Raw genomic sequence first — 18997 nt, 5'->3', positions numbered from 1 at the left:
CTTTACCACATAGCCTTCTGAGAAATACTTTTGCGAATACTATGGTGCTTTTATTTGCTTCTGGCTTCAAAATGTTACATTTTAAAATCCAATTTAGATTAAAGTCTACTACGTGTTGAATATGTAACCTCTGAACTGTGAAAAACCTTGTGATATTATGAAGGATCCAAGAGCTGTATAGTCTAAGAGGAAAACCAGTTATAAAGGAAATGATGAATGCTTTGAATGAGTTGGATCTTTAAAATATTCATTTCACACAAGGAAATGTTTTAGAATTAGATTCCATGCTAATACACTACAGAAAATACTAATATCAGTAACTCTTCAGGATGGAATTAAGGCTGGAATTTAAACCCAGCCTAGCCCTAAAATTTCTATGGTTAACATTTATTGCAGCAGCCATACTCAGTCACATTCTGAAACTTGCGACTTAAATTTGTGTGTGTGTGTATATATATATAATACGTATTATATATATATATATACACATGTATATATATGTATACATACATATATATATATATACACACACACATAACTCCAGACAGGCTAAGAAATGTAAGTGTAATATAGTTTTCACATGTTGTGTGTGAAAATGTTCTCCTTTTGGTTGGTTGGTTGGTTGGTTGGTTGGGTAGGGAGATTTTGAATTCACAGACCCTGACACCTGCAGATGTATGCACATTTGCAGATGGTAATTCGAGCCTCACTCCTCCACCTCCCCCAGTATCTTCTACTTATCTTGTTTATCTTTTGTTTATCTTTGTAAGACTCACAGGGAGGAAAAAGAGGCTCCTGTACTGGCACATTCCCAGGTCTGAATCTATCATCTCTGATGTTTTGAACCTGCTGCCTTTGAGTTGTTGTATAATTGATTCAGAAAGGTTAGAGTGGGTCTCATCTCCCCTCCTGAAAGATGTTGTGAAGATATCAACCCTGAATGAGTAAGCTGGGTAGTCGGGGATGAGTCAGTCATTTCATATAAGGAACAGTAGGTGCATGTCAGTAGGCCAAGGTCTTTGACACCGTTCATCAATCCTGTCTTTTCTGAGTTGCCTTTTAATGATGCTGGTAGAACAACTGCTTTAAATGACGTATTGAATTTTCCAACCAGGAAAGATGTTAGGGATTATCAAATGTCATTCCTATCATTTTATAGAAATGGAGGCCCAGAGAAGTGACATGTTTTTCCCAAGGTCACATAACTAGTAGTGACAACTGGAACTGGAAACTAAGTTTACTGCCACCCTTTTGCTTTAAACTCTGCCTTCCATGCCCAGTCAAATAAATGACTGAGCTGAGATGGTCACTGAATTAAGTAGTTGTTTTGATTGAACTGGTGTAATCAATTAAAATTCCTGCATCTAGGATTTATTTTTCAGTTGAACTACAATGCTGATGAACAGACTTGAAGCTGATTAAGCATTTTAGATTCAATTCTTTCTGGATTCCTTGGGCCATGCTCTCATCTGGCTCAATCACAAAATAAAGAACCCCAGAACATTTTATTCCTTAAAAAATGCGATTAGGCATGCCATGTAAAACGTATAGTCTTGTGTGATTATAGGAATTTTGCCATTATATCCTCTCAGCCAAAGATGATTTTATTATGTAGAATTGAATTGAAGTCATATAAATGGAAAACAGTATTTTTAGAACACCAACAAAGAACAGCCACTGCAAAGAATGTGATAACATCTACATCACATAAATGTTGGGTTTCGACTAATACTTAATGTTCTTTGGAACGCAGAATAATGGAATTCATGAAGGAAATAACTAGCACTACCTTAAAATTTAAGCATATCCCAGGGGAAAATGCACAGTTAACAAGCATACTGGTGATCATCATAAAATAATAGCTTTCTTTCAGTTTTAAGACAAAGGAATTTGTGTCAATAAAGATGGGAAATTAGATATAAAGATTAATATTTTTTTTCTGTACCTCCTGGCCTGGTGTTTTAAAAGTCGAGAAATACATTTTTCATTCACAGCCATAGCAAGGTATAGTGGAATCAATCATAAAATTGGTTAAACAAAGGCATTTGTTAAAGCATGTAAAATTGACACAGAGAGAAAGTTAGATCATCAGTGTGTCTACCATAAAAGTCTACTGCATCTATGTACATATGTTTCAGTTACAGCCACACTGATTGAGTTTTTATTTAATCTGCTATTTTCAGCTACAAGTTCATTCTTTGTTTCATGCCAAGTTCCTTTTAGGATTTCCATGTGACTTGCGTTAGCATTCTTGGCTTCAAAACTACCTCTAATGAACCATTTACAATTTTTTTAAGAGTGCTTAAAAAATTAGGCTGTGACAGTTATCCAAAACATAATTTGATATGCTGTTTAATTATTTAATACGCTATTTAAAAATTGAAGTGTGGCCTCTGGTTCGTTGGTTGATATAGCACCATTAAGGTGGATTTGAAGCCCCTTCAAGACTATAATTGTTAGCTGAGTCCTTCATGGTCTGGATTTAGAAATTAGATTGTGTTCTAATAAAATGCTAATTCAAAAATGTCAACTTCAATGTTTTTAAAAATATGTCTTTAAAATATTACTAAACACCTACATCTTTTAAAAAATAATTACTAAGCTAAGGAAATTGAGTAAAATATTCTGTGAAAGTGGTCTAATCCATCTAGTTCTTCTTATTATGTTTATGTGCATTCACATTTACAGCCCATTTCCATATTCTCAAGAAAAATACATGATTCTTTTCTACAAAAATATTTATTGACCTAACATGGTTCAGATTTTTTTTTTTTTTTAAACATGGTTCAGATCTTTGTAATAACGGTGGGTCTTGAAGCAAACCTTATGATAGCTCTCGGTCTATTCTATGATGATCAAACATCATGACAAAACCTCACAACTCTCTTTACAGGAGGAAAATGAAAGTGGCAAATGGCTCTCTCTGCAGTGTATTATCGAAGTGTGCATTTTTTGTGAAAAAAAATACCACTGCATTTTTTTCCAGGAGTAATACAAATGGAAACGAAAATGGAAATATAAAGTGGCTTAGTTAAATACCTTTTGAAGAGTACTCTGAAAACCTCTACATTAGACTTATCTGATGTTTAAAATGCAAATTATTGGCTAGTCTCAGACCTATGGAATCAGAAGTTTCTCTAAAATTTGAAAACCAATGATTGAGATGCTTAACTATATCTTGTTTCAGAAAGTTTTCCCTAAAAAAGAATAGCCATATATATATATATATATATATATATACACACACACACACACACACACACACACACACATATATATATGTATGTATAACTGAATCACTGTGCTGTACACCTGAAACTAACATGACATTGTAAATCAACTATACTTCAATTTAAAAAAATCGAAAAAAAGTCTTCCCTCATCCTCAAAACCAGATTATTATTAGCCTTAACCATGCTCTTCTTTCATTTCATAACCCTTCCATTGTAATTACTGAAGAGATGGCAGGGGCTGTGCCTTCTCTGCTGTATTCTCAAAGTTTAGCACAGTAACTGACACACGGTAAAACCCTTAAGAAACGCTTTGTTGAATAAATAAATGACTAACTAGTATAACATAGAACTATGGCCACGATGAAGCAGAATTCTTGATGATAATCCAATTTCCCAGGTCACAGACAAAAGTGATTTTAAATAAATAGTAACTCCTTCCCTCTCCCATGACTCATGTCACCACCACTCTGGAGAAGAGTGTTCTTTTAACTATAATTTTCCAATCCACCACCTTTAAAACTGAACTGTCATATCAGAAGTGGTATTAAAGTATGTCTACAGCTCTACAACCATTCAAGCCAAATCTTTTGCTAATTCAAATTTAGAACAGGAAGTCCTCTGCACCCTTGGCATTGAAATCAAGAATGCTTTTAAAGAGAAGGAGTTAAAAATGCAACCAAGAGAAGTTCCATACAGTGAAGTGGTTGATTAAGAGTTAAGGGAAATGGAAGAAGCCACAGACACTAGAAACCTTGTATAATTCTTTGGGGTTAAGTCTGGAAATCAGTTAGAAAACCGTACTTAGAGAGTTTTGAAAATTTTGGCCAAGCATTCAAGATTAAGGGGTGTACTTTATTTACTTGAATATAGGGTGTAGTTTGTATTAAGAGCATCACCCCTTAAAGAAAGAGCATGGAGAGCTGATCTAGGAAAATGACCTCAGTGCACCTGCCCTTAAATTTATCTCATAAACCACGCTTCTGGGATAGAAAGGAGCCAAGAGAAGGAGATGCCTGGAACATTTCTTAATTTAAATGATACATTTAGTAACAACATTCAAGGCCCACAAGGCTAGAGCATGACTGTTTGGAAGTCAGTGACCACAGTATCTTTACCTGTGCCCCCTCCCAGTCCTACAAAGAGCTCTTGCTCATGGCAGGAGCTACTTGGTCAATACTTGTTGAATGTTGAATAAAAACAAAAGGAAAACTCACATAAAGCTAAGAATAGAGAATTTTAAATAATTGGGCTTTCTATCATTGAAATTTTGCTCTTGAGTATTATACTAAATTATAGACTAACCCTAAAAGTACTTATACTAAGATATAGACTCAGATGGGGTATGAAAGGTAAATACGGATAAGACCAGTTAGGGCCTAAAGCCAGAGTGTGGGGTGGGAGCTCGGCCACTGGGAAGACAAGTACAGTTACTGAGATCAGAAACAAGCTGAGTTGATTCTGAACATCTGAGATAATGGCCTGAGGCTTCTCTTCCTCAGCTTAAGGACTGGGTGAGTTGAAGATTTTTGAGTGGGATTTGAACACTTGGCCAAAGAAGGTTGATAAGTGGTTAAAGGTACTAAGACATAGGAGAAAGTTTACACAGTTTGGCTTGTGGAAACGTCTTCCTTTGGCACACTGATTAATAACTCCCAGGCAGGGTCAGATTCATGGGCATACAACCATGTGCAGCTAGAGGGGCTCCACACTTGCTTTAATGCTCTGCTGTCGCCATCTTGAAATTCTCAAGAATTTTATTTTAGAACTTGTATTTTATAAACGAGGCTCCATGGGGCAATGGAGCATGCACATGAGCAGAGAGGATATACACAAAACATACGTCTGCCATTCCTTGCCACCCCATTTGCATATAGTGTTCGTGATGCCCCATAAGCACAGGTTTCTGGTGGACCCATGACGTGGGCAAGTTCAGCAAGACTGAAAGCGAGTACAAGTAACATTTAAAACTGAAAGCCCAAGAGTCTGCACTTACAGCCTGAACAAGAACATGCTTTGAACAGAGATAAAAGGCAATGGGATTCTAAGAAACATAATCAATTTAAGAATCCCATCATGTTTTACTCCTGTTATTCCCCTGCATTAGCCAAACACTTTCACTGAAAATGATGACATAGAAGGAAAGGGAGAGATAGGGCAACCCATAGTTCCTTGTCCTTTCAGTTCCTCTTTAATCATCAGTAAGCTGAATGTAGAGAGTGTTGGTACAATGTGTATATATCAAGAAGTAATGTAAACACAGGGCAGCATTTCCACTCTTCTGGTAAGAACAAAATACATATGAACGTATGAGCTGCAAAATATAAATTGTGTTATTTCAATGATTCTGCATATGCTCTTACATTTGCGTTCAAAACTGACATAGCACAATATAAAAATGAACAGTAAAGTTCATGCAAATACTTTAAAATTTTAATATCTTTCTGCTTAGAATGACATTAAATAAAAAATAAAAAACACCACGATAAGTCAAGAGAGAGGCCATGGAAGAAAAAAAAAGTTTACCTTTTAATACCTTTGATAGCATTTCCGCACCCCCCCCCCGCCCCGCTGCTTTTTCTTTGTAAATTAAAGTATAGTTGATTTACAATGTTCTGTTAGTTTCACATGTAGAGCAAAGTGATTCAGTTACATATATATATATATATATATATATATATATATATATATATATTCTTTTTCAGATTCTTTTCTCTTATAGGTTATTACAAAATATTGAGTATAGTTTCTCCTCCCTGCTTTTTCAGCAAGAAGTTGTGCATTTTTATTTTGCACTAGACCCTGCAAAATAAATACTTGCTTTCAGGCAAGTATTCTAAGGAGCATTACCTTGGAAAATTCTGGAAAGAAGGAATGTCCGTAGGGAACTGAAGCCTGAAAGATTATCTCACCTCCTTCCCAGTTACAGGACAATTAAAGGGTATTGTCAGAGACTCTGATGAAGTAGGCAGATATGGACTCTGCTCCTTAGCTCTGTGGCCTTGTGAAAGTTGCCTAACCTTTCTGAGCCTCAGTTTCCCCATCTGTGAAAGTGGATAGTAAATGCACATGAGTGTTGTGAGGGATAGACACAACTCATACAAAGTGTCTACTACTAGTAAGCTCTTAATTAATGATAGCTATTACTGCTGTACTTAAAAGTTCTGTTAGTTCTGGGACCCATAGGACAGCCCTTATATATGGTAGATTAAGGATTGCTTTTGCAAAAGGATTTGAAGACATACTGATTTCCTCCTGATGCCTAAAATCCTACTACCAATCCACTTCTGATTATTCTAACTTTCCTTTCCACATGCCTTCCCAGAAAAGGTATGATACAAATTGTGAGCATCTCAATGTGAATGTAACAACAGATAGAGGCCATATCTGGAAAAGCAGTGGACACCTGGAGGGTGAGGTGGAGGGTGTTTCTGAAAGGGAAAACTGCCCCAGAATGAACGCATGAGGGAAGAGTAGAAGAAAGGACAAAAACAAATTCCACCTTCTTGGAAACTACAAGTTAGACTTGTGATCATTAAAGTGGACAAGCTTGAGCAAGTCAAACATCTTACAACTCATCGGTCTCAATTTCACATAAAATAACAGGTTGATTATTGTAAAAATGCCCTCACAATCTAAGATTTAAAATTCAGCAAGCATTCATCAGAGGCTTGTCCTATATATGACACAGTGCTAGGCACTTTAGGAGATACAAAAAGGAATAAGGAAAGATCCCTGCCCTCAAGGAGGTCACCATTTGGAAGAAAGGATGAGATCAACACACCTGCCGTGTATAATACAGGAAAGAAAAAGTACTACCGGGAGAATTGAGACTGAGATTCAGAGAAAAGAGCAGGCATCTTTGTATTTTGAGCTGATGCATATCTTTCTCTTTACTCTTCCTATCCCATGCTCACCTACATGAACTTTTTTGTTTTGCTACATACCAAGAAGCACATTTTTTTTTTTTTGCACATACACTATATCAAACATGCTGGAAACTTTCACCAATGTCACATCAGTTAATTCATGTAAATACTGCTAGGGTGAGAAAATGGGACTAATAGAAGCTAAAGACTTACTCAAAGTCATGAAGCTAATGACTATCAGAGTCAAGTTTTGAACCCAGGTTAATGTGACTCCATAGTCCAATCTCGTTCCATTTCATTTCCATAAGAGCCTACCTGAGGTTCCCCAAAGAGACCATGTGGTTATGTTCCTCCACACTTTTGTGTCTGCTGTTACTCTATCTGGAATGACTTTAATCCCTTGTCTCTAGGATAAACTCCTGTACGTAATTTCAAACCCAAATCAGCTATTAAACTCTTTTTTCCCACCTCTTCACCCCTCCAAAAGATCAATAACTCCCTATTCTCTGCTTCTAGGGATCTCCTGTATGTGCTGTTGTTTTACTTATCATGTTGTAGAGGAATTAATTTATAGATTTTTCATAACTTCTAGACAGTAAGTTCTTTGAGTGATGGTCCATATCTTTTCCGTGTTTGTATATTTAGCACATGGTAGGAGCTCAACAAATTTTTGCTGAAACACATTAAATTGGGTATTCAGTTAAGGGGATTAGTATTGGGAATTAGAACTTATATTTTTTGTAAAGGACCAGAAAGTAAATATGTTAGGCTTTGCAGGCCATAGGGTCTCTGTTGCAATTACTTCCCACTGCTGTTTCAGTGCAAAAACAGTCATAGAAAATAAAAGAATGAGTGTCACTGTGTTCCAATAAGACTTTGTTGACTAAAACAGTCTGGTAGACCAGGTTTGGCACTCACACTGTAGTTTGCTAACCCCTCATGCATCGTATGCCAGTAGCTTATATTATGAGTGGGAATAGAGGCCTTCCCAAGCAGAAGAAACAGCATGTGCAAACGCCCTGCGACAGTATCAGTTCAAGGAAAAACACAAACCAGTAGGGCTGGTTTATGGTGTACAAAGAAGGGAGTCATAATAGATACATCTGGTAAAGTGGGGCAAGGGTATGGACCTCAACAGCTAGAGTAAGGGTCTATTCTAAATCCAGTAGGTATGGGAATGCCATTGAAGTTTTTTAACAAATTGATGACCTGCAGCGACTATACAATTAGAAATTAAACTGCCCACACATATACTTGAAGCACATGGATCAAGAGGTTTGTAAAATAACCTAAGCAAAGGAATAGCAGCAATAAAAATGGAAAAACATGGGCAAATATGGGAGTGACAGAAGCAAAGTCAGCAGGAACTGGTAACCTATTGCATATCAGCATGAACACAATAAAAATGACACTGACTTTTCTAGCCTTGTGTCTGGGAATACAGCAGACCCAATAATAAAATCAGGAAGGGCAAGAGGAGGAACTGACTTCAGAAAAAAAAAATGATAAATTTGTTTCAGACATGTTAAGTCTGATTTTAATACTTGTTTTGCCTGGTCAAAGCCCAAGTTTAAATACTGTGAATTATGACAACATTCCTTTCCAAAACTGGATTAAAATATTTCTGACATTTGGCAGGGAAAAGACTTTTAAGTTCTTTTCCAAAATATACCTTTCTATGATGTTTGATCTCTGTTTAATTTTTATTTTAAGCTCCACTTGTCCTAACAACTAAAGAATACTTAGGAATTTTTCTCTCCTTCCCTGTGTCTTTTAATTTTTCCAGTTGTGTGCTATGTAATTCAGACCATTCACTTTAAGTTCACATTTTCTCTGTAAAAATGGGATAAATTAATGGTCAGCACAGGGGATTTGGGTCTTCCCTTATGAAATGTGATTTCTGAGTAAGCAGACTCAGGGTACAGTCCAACAATAAGAACAAAAAAACCTAAATATCAAGCTAGAGAGACAATTGAAATTGAACTCCAATCATAAGATATGTCCTGAAGGAAAGTTGATGTGGCACATAGAAATTGAGGTCAGGCCCCAAATAGCCAAAGCAATCTTGAGAAAGAAAAACGGAGCTGGAGGAATCAGGCTCCCGGACTTCAGACTATACTACACAGCTACAGTAATCAAGACAGTATGGTACTGGCACAAAAACAGAAATATAGATTAATGGAACAGGATAGAAAGCCCAAAGATAAACCCACGCACATATGGTCATCTTATCTTTGATAAAGGAGGCAAGAATATACAATGAAGAAAAGACAGCCACTTCAATAAGTGGTGCTGGGAAAACTGGACAGCCACATGTAAAAGAATGAAATTAGAACACTCCCTAACACCGTATACAAAAATAAGCTCAAAATGGATTAAAGACCTAAATGTAAGGCCAGACACTATAAAACTCTTAGAGGAAAACATAGGCAGAACACTGACATAAATCACAGCAAGATCCTTTTTGACCCACCTTCTAGAGAAATGGAAATAAAAGCAAAAATAAACAAATGGGACCTAATTAAACTTAAAAGCTTTTGCACAGCAAAGGAAACCATAAACAAGATGAAAAGACAACCCTTGGAATGCGAGAAAATATTTGCAAATGAAGCAACCGACAAAGGATTAATCTCCAAAGTATACAAGCAGCTCAATATCAAAAAAATAAACAACCCAATCCAAAAATGGGCAGAAGACCTAAATGGACATTTCTCCAAAGAAGATCTACAGATTGCCAACCAACACATGAAAGGATGCTCAACATCACTAATCATTAGAGAAATGCAAATCAAAACTACAATGAGGTATCACCTCACACCAGTCAGAATGGCCATCATCAAAAAATGTACAAACAATAAATGCTGGAGAGGGTATGGAGAAAAGGGAACCCTCTTGCACTGTTGGTGGGAATGTAAACTGATACAGCCACTATGGAGAACAGTATGGAGGTTCCTCAAAACACTAAAAATAGAACTACCATATGACCCAGCAATCCCACTACTGGGCATATACCCTGAGAAAACCATAATTCAAAAAGACACATGCACCGCAACGTTCATTGCAGCTCTATTTACAATAGCCAGGACACGGAAGCAACCTAAGTATCCATCAACAGATGAATGGATAGAGAAGATGTGGCACATATATACAATGGAATATTACTCAGCCATAAAAGGAAATGAAATTGAGTTATTTTTAGTGAGGTTGATGGACCTAGAGTCTGTCATACAGAGTGAAGTAAGTCAGAAAGAGAAAAACAGATACTGTATGCTAACACATATTCATGGAATCTAAAAAATCAACAACAAAAAATGGTTCTGAAGAACCTAGGGGCAGGACAGGAATAAAGATGCAGACATAGAGAATGGACTTGAGGACATGGGGAGGAGGAAGGGTAAGCTGGGACGAAGTGAGAGAGTGGCATGGACATATATACACTACCAAATGTAAAATAGATAGGTAGTGGGAAGCAGCCGCATAGCACAGGGAGGTCAGCTCTGTGCTTTGTGACCACCTAGAGTGGTGGGATAGGGAGGGTGGGAGGGAGATGCAAGAGGGAGGGGATATGAGGATATATGTATATGTATAGCTCATTCACTTTGTTATAGAACAGAAACTAACACACCATTGTAGAGCAATTATACTCCAATAAAGATGTTTACAAAAAGAAAAAGAGGGCTTCCCTGGTGGCGCAGTGGTTGAGAGTCCGCCTGCTGATGCAGGGGACACGGGTTCATGCCCTGGTCCGGGAAGATCCCACATGCCGCGGAGCGGCTGAGCCCGTGAGCCATGGCTGCTGAGCCTGCGTGTCCGGAGCCTGTGCTCCACGACGGGAGAGGCCACAACAGTGAGAGGCCCGCGTACCACAAAGCAAAAAAAAAAGACATGGAAGAACTTTAAATACATATTTAGTTTTCTTAAAAGTGAAAGAAGCCAATCTGAAAAGGCTACATATTACATGATTCCAACCACATGACATTCTGGAAAAGGCAAAACTATGGAGACAGTAAAAAATATCCGTAGTTGCCAGGGGTTGGCAGGGAGGGGATGAACAGGTGGAGCCCAGAGGAATTTTAAGGCAGTGTAACTATTCTGTATGATAATATAATGAAGGATACATGACGTTACACATTTGTCCATACCCATAGAATATACAACAAGAGTGAACCCTAATATAAACTAGAGACTTTGGGTGATGATGACATGTCAAAGTAGGTTCATCAATTGTAGTAAATGTACCATGGTGGTAAGGAATGTTGATAATAGGGAAGGCTATTCATGTGTGGCAACAGAGGGTATATGGGAAATCTCTCAATTCTTCCTCTCAATACCTTCCTCTCAATTCTTCTGTGAACATAAAACTGCTCTAAAAAACCAGTCTTAATAAATTAAGAAAAAATTAAGTTTACTAAAAGAAAAAAAAAATAGATCCTAAAAAGGATGATCAAATCAAAAGTTACAAGAGAAACTTGCAAATAAAAATTATACCACAATCTGAACAATCTGTCTGTAGTTTAGTTATTAGTATTGTACCAAAGATAATTTCTTAGTTCTGACAAATGTAGCATGGTTATGTAAGATATTCACATTAGAAGAAGCTGAATAAAGGTAGCCAGGAGCACTCTATTGCTATCTTTGCAACTTCTCTGTAAAATCTAAAATAATTCCAAAGTAAAATAGGAAAAAAAAAATCTCCACATAGCTTTCTGGTACTAAAATTTACGTGCTTGAAAGATTAGTCATTGCTTAGGATGGTTTTTCTTCCAAAAGCCCTTACTGCAATGAGTCAAGTAAGTCAATTGCTCAGGGCACATATGTAGAAACTGACGGACCTTTTTTCCAAGCCTCGCTCTGTTATTTACTAGCTGTGTGACTTGGAGCAGGTTTACTTAACTTCCGTAAGTCTCTACTTATTTCACCTATAAAGTGAGTACACTAATACTTGCCTATTGCAAAATAATCCAGAGTGTGTTGCACATTGCCTGACACATGGATAGTGCTCAATAAATGTGACAGTTAGTAGTACTGATTGATATCTGTATATCATCTGTGTGTGTGTGTGTCAAAATTTAACCTCTCCGCAGGCAGAGCTGCCTATGCAGCACTCAGTGTGTCTCATCACTGCCCCAAATGAAACACTAGACTTGTTTTGCTGTGCTTTGTGTTCACAAACAGAAGTTGCGTTCCAGCCTTCTCTCAGAAATACGATTTTCAACTCAGCCCCTCTTTTATATTAAAGTAAGCACCATGACCAGATGGTCCCTGTTCTGGAGTTCCAGAATGACATTAAAAATGAGTGGGCAGAGGGATTTTATTAGTCATTTGTTGGCTTCATAGCAGCCATTTCCATGAAATTATAGGACAATGACAAAATTAAAGCAGCTTATGCTGGGCTTTGGAAAGCTGGTCTCTGTGTCTGCAAGTACTCACAGGTCAGGAATGTAGAACAGGGGCAATAAATTAAAGAGTTACTGCTTGGCAATCCCAGGTCCTTTTGGCTGAGAAGCCAAGACCTCTCTGGAGCTAGGCCCTGAGGAAAATAATCTAATGACTGGAAATACTGCCATGCTGAAGAAGGCCTGCAACACCTCAGCCTTCTGGTTAGCATTACGCCACCAGTGGAAGGGAGGTAGCTCTTAAAGGGCTGTGGGAAGCTGCCCATGAACTGGATCTAATAGGTGAAAGAGAAAACGGAATCAAACCTGGGACTTTAAGCCAACCCATCAAGGCAGAGGCTCCTGTTCAAGTATTCCCTGGCCAGCCAGTCCCCTGATTACATTTCCCTACCTTGGCCGCCCTCGTCTCTGCCCTACCGTTCCTCTCTGAAGCTGCCTTCCCACTACCTGCACCCACCTCCTCCAGCCTACCCTGCAGCTCCATCTCATAAGCTAATGACAGATACTGTGGAACAAATAAATATGGAGCTTAGAGACTCAAGACCTGAGTTCTGGTCCTAACTCCACCACTCGCTATGTGAAAAAGAGAATGAACATCTCTCACAGTTACAGCTTTCTCACACTGAATAACTTCCTTTGCATTAAAAACAACAAATTCCTCATTTGGTCTATAATTTCCATATGGGATTGTTGGGAGGTTTAAATGAAACATTTTAAAAGTGTCTAGTACCTTGCAGGAACTCAATTGACATTAATTACCTCCCCCTTATTATCCATCAGAGAACTTTAGGAAAATACCCAGGGATTAGTAGTATAATTTCCACTGTCATTGGCCTCAATTTTGGCCTTGCTCATAGCACAGTGAAAAGTAGAATGTCTTAGCATTCCCAAAAATATTGCCTTTTGAGTTTTTAAAAGCCAAGTGAATATCAAACTTGAATTGTCTGCTCTCTGAGCTCAGATTTCTCTGACAAAAATCGGTTTTGATTGTTACACCAATATGTAGGAAGTAACTAGTGAATTGAATGGCCTTCTTTCTTAACACCCATATGATATTTGCTTGAATAATTTTGCTGACTCTTTCCACGTATATTTTTACTCTAAATCCATTGAGAAGAGAATAGTTAATGTGTCCTGGTCTAGATATTGTGTCTCCTTGGAAGCTTTTTATAAATATCTTCAAGATATGCACCCTCTTTTCCCAAAGAAAAGACACAGAAGTGATTGGAATCCACTTCTAAATATTATCCAATTCTTTAGCAGCTCCTAGAATTTCTAAAGGTGACAGAAAGTCTGCTTTTGTATTTTTTTGAGAATGATAGGGAAATAGAAGCCATTTACAACTGACTAAAAGGTTGTGTTAACTTTTCAGATTGCCTTTCCTTTAAAATCTCAGGTTGGATTCTTAAGTGCCTTTGTTTCCAAAGCAGACAAGGGTCAGTCAGCTGCTGTGCTTCATCTGGACAGCGTGTTAGTGTCAGAGTAACTGTCATTTTTTGTGCAATGATTTCAGCAGGGAGCTCTTATCTGTCTGCACACCTCAAATTTCTGAACTCAGTAACAATTGATCAAGTGTTAACTAGACTTATTGTGGTGACCATTTTGCAGTTTTTACACGTATCGAATCATTGTGTTTTACGCCTGAAAGTAATATAATGGTATATGTCAATTATACTTCAATAAAATATTATGTATTTTTTCCCTTACCCTATATTGTATCTGGTCTCCAACTTATAAAATAAATTATGTTTTAATGTGATTACTTAAAAAACTTTAGTTAGAATGATGATTAGATTTTGAATGAAGAATAAACATATGAAATTTTTTTTAAAAAATTGAGAGGGCTGGTAATGAAATGTAGCAGGTAAGAGTTAAATTCAGTGTATGGTAAAAGGAAAATTGTTTTAAGATGAAGAAGAGGAAGAGAAGAAAGCCATAAAAGCAAAGTAGAATAAATAATTATAACACCAGGGAAGCAGGATGTATAATGATTAGGAGCACAGATGCCCTATGTTCTCAATGCAGATCTACCCATGTTAGTTGTGTGATTTTAAGGAAATTACTTAACCTGTCTGTGTCTTAATTTTGTCACCTATACCAGAGATGACGTGCTAATGGTATCTGTCTAATAAGGTTGCTAAAAGGAGTAAATGAGTTAGCATCTATCACATAGTAAGCACCATGTAAACTTTGTTACACAAATAAAAATCATAATGGCATAGTAGGTACATGACACAATGCATTTGTCAAAACCCATGGAAATTTATAGCACAAAGAGTAAAATTTATGAAGCCCTCATCATGTGATAGGCACTTTCTATGCATTAACTTTATAACCCCAAAATAACTGGTACCAGAAAAGATGCCACTTACAATGAATCAACCAAAACTAGGGTCTTAACTTTCATAGTGAGTAGTAAAAAAATAGGTTTGATTGGACATCCATTTCAAAAAGAAAACTAAAATTATGAAACTAACTTTATTAAAATATACATTTTTTAAAGTTTATGTTATGCATGTATATTTATTTATTTATATTTATATAATTGGTTGCACTGGGTCTTAGTTGCAGCACGTGGGCTCCTTAGTTGCGGCAGGCAGGCTCCTTAGTTGTGGCTCAAGGGCTCTTTAGTTATGCATGTATACTTACATGGGAATTCTTAGAATTAACAAGTAACAAATCAACTTGGGTTTGTTTTAGTATAATTTTTGCAACCAAAATGTATGATGTCATGAAATGGCATCTTTTTCTTTGAAGCATGATCTTAAAGAGGATATTTTTACGAAAGATATTTTATGACTTGCTTAATTTTCCCAATATTTCTTTTAATCCCCTGATGTTCAAATCATTCGCCTCTGAAGAAACTATCCTATTACCATCTTTGTCCCCCATGAAGTCCAGCCAGATCACACCACTTAGAGTTATTCTTTCCTGCCTTTGTCTTCCAGAATCTTTTTTTCCCCTTCTTCTCTGGTAACCTCATTTCATTCTGTTGGGTATTATAATTAGTCATTTAAATGCCTTTCCTTTGCCAGAAAATGATACTAAGAACTGCAACAATGTCTAAGTAAGTTTTATGTCCTCTGTAGCACCTAAAATGGTGCCTTGTGTTCAGTCAGCTGCAGTTTCCCCATTTATAAACTAGAGGAGAGTAACAAAACCTGAAATTCCTAATTCACAGGATTACTGTGAGAACTCATGAGACTGACCTTCCGCCCCCAGACAGGGCCATGAGGCCACTGGCGCTTTCTTAATCTTCCCTGAGAATGCCAATCCCTCTGCTTCATAAGCCACAGCAGGGAGAGTTTAGAACTTTATATCTTCCCAATAGCCCAGGTTTGTCAATACACTTCGACCTGCATGGTAACTCCAGTCTATTAACCTCTGACCTCTGAGGTACAGCCTTGAGAACAATTCTGAGACCACGTACTGGACCAATGGGAGAGACTGCCATGATGGGATAGAAATGTCTGCCATGACTTTAGAATTGGGAACTGGTGACGTGTGATCTATAATCTCAAAGCATGGCCACCAGCAGTTACTCCATGCCGATTGTGCATGCTGCTTTTCACATCAAGGAGTAGAATTGATTTCCCCCCACTGAATCTGGGCTGGCCTTGTAACTTGCTTTGACAAATAGAATTTGGAAGTAGTGATGTGGGACTTCTAAAGCTAAGACTTGAAAGAGACTAACAGTTTTTGCTTCTTCTCTTTTAGAATCCAGATGCCATCTAAAAGTCTGACTTACCTGAGGCCACCATGCTCTAAGGAAGCCCAAGATAGCCATGTGGAGAGAGAGGGGCCATGCAGAAGATCACCGAGGTGTCTGTCATGTGAGTGAAGCCTTATTGGACCTTCAGGTCCACTGAATGCAGTTGAATGACTCTAGGTGCCATTATGTGGAACTGAAGAGCCAGCGAGATGTGCCCCACAGAATCATCAAAAATAGCAACTTGTTTTAAGCCATTAGGTATTGGGATGGTTTGTTACACAGCAATAGATAACTGAAACAGGGTAGTTTGGACCAGAGTTTTGCCATTTCTAAATTAAAGGGTACTGGTTAGCTCCCAGGCCCCTATTCCAGGTAATCTAATTCAATTGCTTAGAGATTAGTATATTTTAAAACTGTCGATCAGACTCTCCTGTAGAATTAGGGTTCAGAACCACAGGTCCAGGTAGAATCATAACTGGATGCACCAATTTAGAAAGTCAAACTGAGCTGAAACAGAGGAATAAGACTTTATCTGGCTAATCCCAGATAAACAAAATAAAACAAAAACTCCTTAGTCATCAACAACAAGCCTCATTACGTCAGGCAAGATGCAGAGGAGCAAATAGAGAAGAACACAGCAATTAGAGATAAATGAGTAAACGGAAGATAAAAGAACACTCCTCTTTGGTTTTTTTTCCCCCTGAGCAAATATAATTTTTCTATGTTTTTTTCTATCTCAGTCTTTTCCGTGTGTCTGTACTAAATGAAACTTGCCTGGAGTTGGGTGATAAAAGTCTACATTTCATTCCTATTAATGTCATCTTGAACTAAGTTTGCAGTGTGTTTATGGGTCCATTAGGTCCTTATCCCCAAATTCAGGCCCAGTATTACCTGAGTTGCAGCATAATTAACCGTACAAACAAGATAGATAGATAGATAGATATACATATTTTTTTGCCAAAATTTTCAGGATGTTACATTGTGCCTCATATCCCATTTTCAACTGAAATTTGGATTAAAAATGTTTGACAGTTTTTGGCGAAAACACAAGAGGAAGGAGTTTAAGCCCCTCAGATGTGTGGAGTGCTATTATATATGTTCACATTATACTGTAAAGTCATTAAGGAAATACATATGCCAAACCACATCATCAATTTTGAGATATTGACTCTAACAGAGATGTCAATATTCTAGTCACATCAGCAGAGTTTAATTTCAACTAATGTCTACTGACATGTGACACTTTGCCTGCCCTTTAAACCATTTATATATTTGCTTTAGGCAAAATGCATTCTGTCTCTTTTGATATATAATTAACAAGTACTTGAATCTAAAAAAACTGTAGACATGAAAGAAAGAAAGAAAGAAAGGAAGGAAGGAAGAAAGGAGGGAGGGAGGGAAGGAAGGAAGAAAGGAAAGAAAGAGAAAGAAAGTGCTGGTTTTCACTGGAAGTATGTCTGCGTTTGAAGCCTCATATTTCAGAAGCTGAAATAAGAGTCTCCAGTGGTTTTGATTATAATGGTTGCTATGTGGTCCTTGCGCTTTCCAGGGCACCTCACATAAGACCACATGTGAGATTGGCTGAATAGCGCTGATTAGTGAATGAATATTACAGAGAAAAGCCTAGAGGTCTTTCAGCCCCCGGCCACTTTCCAGGAGGGGGAAGAACATCCTCTGGGCCAGGCACATTCCGTCTTTGGATGTGTTACTATGAAATACTTTCATCGCTCCAGTTTCTACTCATGTGGATTTTTCCTGGCTCCAGCTCAGCGACCTGATTCTCTAATTTTCCCCCCTCTGAGAACATACTTTTTTCTTAAGTTATTTTTTCTCTGAAATCCACACTGCCTCCCCTCCCTTCCCTTTTGATTTCTTATTCAGCTTGGAGACTACCTCACCAGTTGTGATTAGCCTGAATACTTGAGGGAGGGAGGAGGGCTCTCCTTAGGGAGCAGCGGAATAAAGCGAGATCCCTTCTTCTAAGAGTAAGGAAGAGAAACCCAGGCCCACGTAAGCTGATTAGGGCTCTCTCTGCTTTTTCATCTATTGTAAAGCACCAAACTCTGATGAGGGCCTCTTCTCTCTGTTATTTCATAAACTTAATTGACCCATACCGCACACTCTCAGCTTGTTAGGCTAGATATACTTTCTAATATACTTTCCTGGACCAAGTAAAGAGCAGAAATATACAACGTTTAAGTGCAAGTTAGCAGCTTTCTCAGTTTTTCTATCTCAGTCTTTTCCGTGTGTCTGTTGTAAATGAAACTTGCCTGGAGTTGGGTGACAGAGGTCTGCATTTCATTCCCATTAATGTCATCTGGAGCTAATTTTGCAGTGTGTTAGTGGGTCCATTAGAACCTTACAAATACTATTTCTGTGAAAAAATTATGTTTCCTATGTTTTTCACAAGTCAATTTGTCATTTTTTCAATCATAATAGCTATGATTCATGCATGCTGTGCTCTGTTCAGCTTTTTAACTACATTATCTCTAATAGTCCCCAAAATAACCCTGAAAGTAGTTATCAATATCCCCATTTTATAGATGATGAGTCTGAAGCTTAGAGTTAAGTGTATAATAATTTGCCCAAAGGGGCACAGTTAGTAAGTGTCAGACCTGAGATTGAAACCCAGGACGCTTTAGCTCCAAACCTTTATATTAACCACTACGTTCAACTGCCTTTCAAAAACATGCATGGCCAGCTTGAAAATTATTGAAGAGGGAGAGAACGAGGAATTTTTTTTTTAAGAACAGGAAAGAAAGGAAAAGAAATGAAAGTTCCCTGGGGTGG

At 37.7% G+C, this 18997-nt stretch overlaps 1 long non-coding RNA gene across 1 annotated transcript in view; it reads left to right on the top strand.

Moving 5' to 3' along the window:
• The window catches only part of LOC132433275 (uncharacterized), a 350642-nt gene that overhangs the window by 231060 nt on the left and 100585 nt on the right, over positions 1 to 18997 (top strand). The window contains exon 3 of the long non-coding RNA XR_009521105.1: positions 16213 to 16328. This is a non-coding gene — a long non-coding RNA (uncharacterized lncRNA). The remainder of the gene's footprint in view (positions 1 to 16212; positions 16329 to 18997) is intronic.

The sequence above is a fragment of the Delphinus delphis genome, chromosome 11 (genome assembly GCF_949987515.2).
Source record: "Delphinus delphis chromosome 11, mDelDel1.2, whole genome shotgun sequence".
Lineage (NCBI taxonomy): Eukaryota > Metazoa > Chordata > Mammalia > Artiodactyla > Delphinidae > Delphinus > Delphinus delphis.
The sequence above is the reverse complement of the archived record's forward strand: the minus strand, read 5'-3'. Positions and strand labels throughout refer to the sequence as shown.